The sequence below is a fragment of the Triticum aestivum genome, chromosome 2D, assembly GCF_018294505.1.
Source record: "Triticum aestivum cultivar Chinese Spring chromosome 2D, IWGSC CS RefSeq v2.1, whole genome shotgun sequence".
NCBI classification, from domain to species: Eukaryota; Viridiplantae; Streptophyta; class Magnoliopsida; order Poales; family Poaceae; genus Triticum; species Triticum aestivum.
This window is the reverse complement of record NC_057799.1, coordinates 606,518,921-606,525,855: the sequence shown is the minus strand read 5'-3', so window position 1 is coordinate 606,525,855 and position 6,935 is coordinate 606,518,921. Positions and strand designations below refer to the sequence as shown.

The following is a 6,935-nucleotide window of genomic DNA, read 5'->3' as shown; positions in this document are numbered from 1 at the left end:
TGAGCGCTACACTCACTAACTAGTAAATCCCAGACTTGCATCGGTGTATGGGCACACCTATATGCCACCCGCTGTGGCGCCTAAGAACAGCTCGCCTAGAGCCAACTGCCGCATTGTGCTCATGTTATGATGATGTCATGTGTGTTTTTCCAAAAATAATTATTGAAATCAATTTTTTATATTTTAAAATATTTTAAATATCTCTACTTTTAATGGACGAGTTGGTTGAATAGTCCCACCACTTTCGTCTGGTTTTTTTCGTCTCACATCCCACCACTATATCTCCTCACGTTGGTTTTTTTATCCTCACAATGAAAACTTTCCTAACCTTTTCAAAATTTCCTAACTAGACACGTTACAAATGGGCAAAAAACGATAACACGTTACCAATCAATAAAAAATCCAGTTTCATGACAATCAATTCTAAGTCCTAACTTTCCTAATGCATTGGTCTTTGCCTTTTGTCTCTAATTACGAGTCTCTACTCCAACTCCTAAAGGACCAGTTCGTAGGTCGTTCGTTCGCTTGTTCGTTTCCTGCCCCACCGATCGAAGGAACAACCCCGCCTCACGCCTCGGATTTTTCTCCCCAGATCATGGGTATTTTATTGGGTTTCCTAATTTTCTCTCCTATCCATAGAAACCGGATCAACACTTGCCCAGATATAGTGCCGCACCGTCTCCCCGTCACCTCCTTCCATCCGACGACGCCGCACAAACCTCCGCCTCTTTGATGCCATGTCCGTCGCCCGCATCATCAACTTCCGCAGGGGCGCCGCCCACACTAATTCCCACCACCAGAAACACGCAATGATGCCCGTCGTCTCCGACTCCCTCCCGAACCTGCCCATCTCCACGGCCGCCTACGTCGCCGCCGGCCAAGCTACTCACTCCGACGAGGCCTAGCACGCCTCCAACTGGCCCGACCAGCGCAACCCGGTAGAGCAAGAAGGCCACGTCCTCGTCGTACCACTGTCAGTACAGCAAGAGAATGGGCGTCGTGGCATGTGGCACCGCAGAGCTCGGGAGTACAAGGTCGACGGCGGTGCCGCGGTGGACCGGATGGAGCCCCACACATGCATCACCCGCACGCGGTCCCATACATCCAACCATGCATCCATACGGCCATACCAGATCATCTACATGGAGATGGAGTGCGTACATGTACATCTCAGTAGCCTTGCACTTCTACTTTCCCATCTGTTGATGCATTTTTTAGGTTTATTCTTCTCAAAATGTGCAGCTCTGTTTGGATTGCCATCGAGTCAAGCCGTTGTTGCCTGCGGACACCGTGACGCAGGCAGACGGAATCTACCATGGACGCAGCCACTCTCACTAGAGGCACCTGGAGAGACCATGCCGTTCTAGATCACGGTAACGGTTTTGAAGAATGCAAATGCTTATAATTTATCCTCCAGTATGGTACGTTTGGAAGTGCCATTGGTTTCATATACACATGCTTGGTCCAATGATTCAGATTTTAATTTTAGATGCTTCAGAAGATATATAAGCTAACCTGAATGTGAACACTGTTCAACACAATATAATGAGATTGATTGGTTCAGTAATTGGATTATTGTTGATTGTAAGAGTTCTCTTTTATATCGTACAAACCCTCCGTTAAGCATTCATGTTGATCCTGACGCCCCTCCTGGGAGAAAAGCACCAGGCATTGGCAACAGGCATATAGCTTCCCTTGATCAGTGTCTTAAAAACAAAAATAATCTGAAAACAACTTCTGAACCTTAAATAACCGAAAAATTCTGGCCCATATCTCTATGCCGGGAACCCTCTGCGTTGAGGAAACAGGCCACAAAAGATAGAGATATAGTTTCAACGCTGGAATATTTCTGATGATTTACCAGGTAATTTTATTTATTAATGACTGTACTTCTAAGGCAATTGTGATTTCTTTCTGCGTTGTGTCTATGCTGCTTGGGTGACATTGATAGTGTCTTCATCACGTTTTACACTTTTACTACAGAACATTGTATCAGTGACCATAGTTTCTACACTGTCCCTCTCTGGTGTTATCCCAACTAAACCACTAACATGGAATTTAGTCAAAGTTTGGTTGCCTGTGAACATCATATTTGTCGGAATGCTAATCACAAGCATCTTTAGGTATGTGTCAGATCTACATATCATTTTGACCTGAGCACTACTTTATGTTCAGTATAGTTGGTCTGTACTTACAATTTGGTATATCAGAATATGGAATTGTTTACTCAGTTTAAAAACTTAATTATTTTATCGTTATATACTCCTTCACTTGATAAAATATGGAAAACACACTTTATTTTTTTCTTCCCACTATAAGAGGTCAGAACTATGCGCAAAGGACACTACCTTAATCAGATCAATGCTTTTGTTTTGACAGCTTAAAGTTCATTGAGGGAGAAAATGTTTGTTCTACCGATGTTTAGTTGTTAATAAAATTTCTGATGAATATTTGTTGCAGTTCATTTGCTCTGTCTCTATTCATGGTCAATTAGTTTGATAGGTTAATGATAAACCTGAATCAGTTTTTAGGCTTTCAGAACATTTTGAGTTGAATTTTCCTACATGAGCTGTGAAGAAATCGCTCCTCGACTTTAAGAACGAAGTATTGGATTGAATATTGTAGTCTTTCTTAAACTCTATCTGCTGCACTTTCTGATATTCTCTGTATCCTTCAGTTTGAAGTATATCCATGTTGCGATGGGCGCAATATTGAAGAATGTCGCAAATGTTCATGCTACTTTTGGGGCAACCTACTTCTTTAAGAAGCAGCGTGATAGACAAGTATGGATTTCTCTAATGTTGATGCTATGTAAAATTTATAATTTACTAATTTTAAGTAGGACTAAAATGCTTGAGGGCCTTTTTTCAGTTTCTGAATAATCGCACGTAGTTGATTTGTGGCCGACATCAATTCAATAGAAGAAGACGGGGATGAAGGACGACAGGAGGCGAAGATTTACGTCTGTCACATATGAGACACCTAGCCGCCCCTCCGCCGGATGATATAATGCTTATTTTAACGTTGCAAAAGTGATGGTCTAGGAGATGCAGTTAAGCAGTATAATTGGCACCCTCAATACTTAACACACTAACAACTTCAGTTGCGTTTTGACTCTAAAGCCCGAATATGCAAATTTGACTACTTAAATGTTCTTGCATTCAATCCCTGCTCATGGGTATTATTCCTTGGGTCTTCTTTCTCTGTTTATTATATTCAGAGCCAAATTTTATTTCTGGATGGCTATATGGACTTGCAGGTGTGAAGTGCCATAAGATGTCCAAATATATTTTTTTGGGTCCATGCTTATATTTAGGCTTGCCCTGGTTTATGCACAATTTTGACACAGATAGTATTGACACCTGGTTTTCAGGTTGGAAAAATATTTATGGTGAGAAATTTTGACTTCTTGTGGTGTTCATGTCTCCCTAGGGCCCTGATCACTGATTTGCTACAAAAGAGACAAGAGAGCATAGAGGTGCCTAAGATTCTTGGTTTGTGCATTTAACTGTTTTATAATGTGACAGTATATTCTGTTTATAATGTGCCAGTATATTCTGTCCACATACAGTTAAATATGGGCACATGTTCGCAGCGGGGGGTGTTAAACTATTATAGGAACATGAGAAATTAGGAGTCCTTGTGATGAAAAATATATGCCAATTTCTGAACTTGAACAAAGGGCATGGGAAGTAAAGTATGCCAGAAGCTTCGTTCTTAGAGGAGAGAGGTGCCATCAAGCACGATGTTGATCAGATTGCCTGGAAGACATATGATCGGAAGTACCTTCATTCATTTGTAAATACTTTTTGTAACTCACACGAGCACCAATAGAAGATAGATAACAAATGGAACCTTTTGATTAGTTCACTTATTTCAGTTTTTGTGTTACAGTAGGCATTGCATTTGGATATGATTTAACTGATTATAATATTATACGAGAAGAAGGGAATACACAGGATCAATTTATTTCATGAGTAGGATAGTAATGATCAATCTCTCAGAAATAGAAAAGTAATGATCAAGACCTTGGCATACATTTTTCTTCCAGCAATTTGCTAGCTATTAATGTTGGCAACTAGCTGTCATCACGTGATGTTTCTTTTCCATGTTGGTAAAACTTAACATAGCTTATTGTTTACATGATGGTCCATTATAACTATTGTAAACTAAATTTGTTCAACAAGGAGATGTCCGCATAACTTCATAATTGTTATTAGATGACTATATATTGTGAAATAACTTGTCATATGTCTGCTTTTTTTCATCACACCTATTCAACAATGAACCTTGTGTCAACTTCTCATCTTTCAAGTACTGTTCTGACAAACTTGTACATTTTCAGGTAGATCACTGTCAGTGAGTAAACATTATTTGAATTATTAAAGGCTGGTATTATGTGCTTTTATATTGGGAATCTGAAATGAATAGTTCCGACATATTTTCTTCAAGAGATTTTTCTAACTTATTTTGCTAATCAGTTTTGTAGCACTCAATATGTTTAGGCAGTAGACTTATTGATTGAGAGAAGGACTCAAAGGATTCACCAACAATTTGTTGTACCAGGAGGTTTGCTTGTTTGGATAGAAATAGTAGCAAGGTGTGTATCTGATGTAGACATGTAAAGGAGCCAAACATGATCTGAATTATGTTCCTGATAAAACATGGGGTTGGTAGGAAATCATTATTTTGATGTTTTGTTCATTGAAGTTTATCTTATGTTCTAACTGCAAACATTTGTGCCACGATTTCCTCAATGTGAGGCGCAAGAAGTTTGTCTTGGTGGTCGGCTAACATGTATGATGACTGTCACTATTTTAAAAATCTACTTATGACTATTTTGTAAAGGTATGCTGCAGAACCATCTATTTTTAAAATCTACAAAATGCCGTTGAGATTGGTGAATGAGTCTTCGGGTGCAAGTGATCATTTTTAGAGTTAACTACTTTACTAACCACGTTTCCATGTTTTCTTGGCTAATGATCATCCTTATTTGTTGTTGGAGACAGTGGAGTGAAAAGAAGGTCTCTGGTTTTCTGGTTCTACTGCCCCATTTGCCAATAGAACTTGAGAGGGGCCTTGGCGTGTGACGGGGTGCTTCATGCCCCACGTCTTTCATTACACATGCTTGGCATTTAGCATCATGGAGAGCAAGATGTGTTATATTTGGAACATGTGCAAACCGCTGAATCCACTGGACTGAGTAATACTATACACTGTAAGATATTTAAAGGGCAACACGACATTTTCTAGATGAAGCTATACCATTCTTCAGTTGGTCTTATTGTTTTACCGATTGCATTCTTTAGATGGATGTCATTCTGACTATTCAAATTTCTTTTGTATTGAGAGGATGATTGATGTATGTACAAATAAGACACGACAGGAGACAAGTTCAATGTAGAAGAGAGGCTAGAGGGGTGCATGGTGTTTGTTGGAAGAGAGAAGAAGGTACTTATGTTTGTGTTCTATTTGAACATTGCGTGCAATGTCCTCATTTGTGGGGAGTAAAATGAACATTGCTTACAAATTCGTTTCTTGGCCCGTGGCAACGCACGGGCAGTCTACTAGTGTAGATCAGAAAGACAAACTCCGCCTATATTGTCTCAACATAGCCGGTCCCAAGCCCGGGTAAAGGAGGAGGGTTGTGATAGGCTTGACGAGCCAACGTAAAAACTCAGCCACTCTTATGGAGATGAAACCCGAAAGATTTTCATTGGGGCGTAACCCTCTAAGTGACGAGCCACATCGAAACTCGGCTGTGGTGTCAAATGGGCAAGGGTCGGGTCGTCACCCCCTTGGTGGCAAGTGAGCAAGGATCGGGTCGTCACATCCTTAGTGGCGCGCTACATCGGCGCCCGGATGTAGTGAAAAATGAGCAAGGGTCTTCATATTTGTCTCGACGAGTGCAAAGGACCAAATGGAGGGGACAAAAAGCGAAGGAGGTGGAAGATACCGGCTTCAAGCTGTGGTACACGGGGACGGCTGCAAACAGGAATGGCGTAGGCATCTTGATCAGTAAGAGCCTCAACTATGGAGTGGTAGACGTCAAGAGACGTGGGGACCGGATTATCCTGCTCAAGCTGATAGTTGAGGACTTAGTTCTCAATGTTATCAGTGGCTATGCCCTGCAAGTAGGCCACAATGAGAACACCAAGAGGGAGTTCTAGGAAGGCCTTGAGGACATGGTTAGGAGTGTACCAATTAGCGAGAAGCTCTTCATAGGAGGCGACCTCAATGACCACGTGGGTACATCTAATATGGGTTTTGAAGGGGTGCACGGGGGCTTTGGCTATGGCATCAGGAATCAAGAAGGAGAAGATGTCTTAAGTTTTTCTCTAGCCTATGACATGATTGTAACTAACACCCTCTTTAGAAAGAGAGAATCACATTTGGTGACTCTTAGTAGTGTCCAACACTCTATCCAGATTGATTTCACCCTCTCGAGAAGAGAATAGGCGTGCGTGCCTAGATTGTAAGGTGATACCTGGAGAGAGTGTTATCCCTCAGCATAAGCTGGTGGTTGCTGACTTCCGCTTTCGGATTCGTGTTCAGCGGGATAAGCGTGCCAAAGTCGCTAGAACGAAGTGGTGGAAGCTCAAGGGGGAGGTAGCTCAGGCGTTCAAGGAGAGGGTCATTAAGGAGGGCCCTTGGGAGAAAGGAGGGGATGCGGATAATGTGTGGATGAAAATGGTGACTTGCATTCGTAAGGTGGCCTCGGAGAAGTTTGGAGTGTCTAGGGGAAGAAGAAGCGAAGATAAGGATACCTGTGGTGGAATGATGATGCCCAAAAGGCGATTAAAGAGAAGAAAGATTGTTTTAGACGCCTATACCTAGATAGGAGTGCAGACAACACAGAGAAGTACAAGATGGCGAAGAAGGCCGCAAAGCGAGCTATCAGTGAAGCAAAGGGTCGGGCATATGAGGACCTCTAC

The 6,935-nt window shown here is 41.7% G+C and overlaps 1 long non-coding RNA gene across 1 annotated transcript; it reads left to right on the top strand.

The window, feature by feature from the left end:
- Positions 1-713: 713 nt before the first annotated feature.
- Positions 714-4,691, top strand: LOC123050355 (uncharacterized). The gene is made up of 2 exons (XR_006423756.1): positions 714-1,153; positions 1,243-4,691. It is a non-coding gene; the product is annotated as an uncharacterized lncRNA (long non-coding RNA).
- Positions 4,692-6,935: the final 2,244 nt, after the last annotated feature.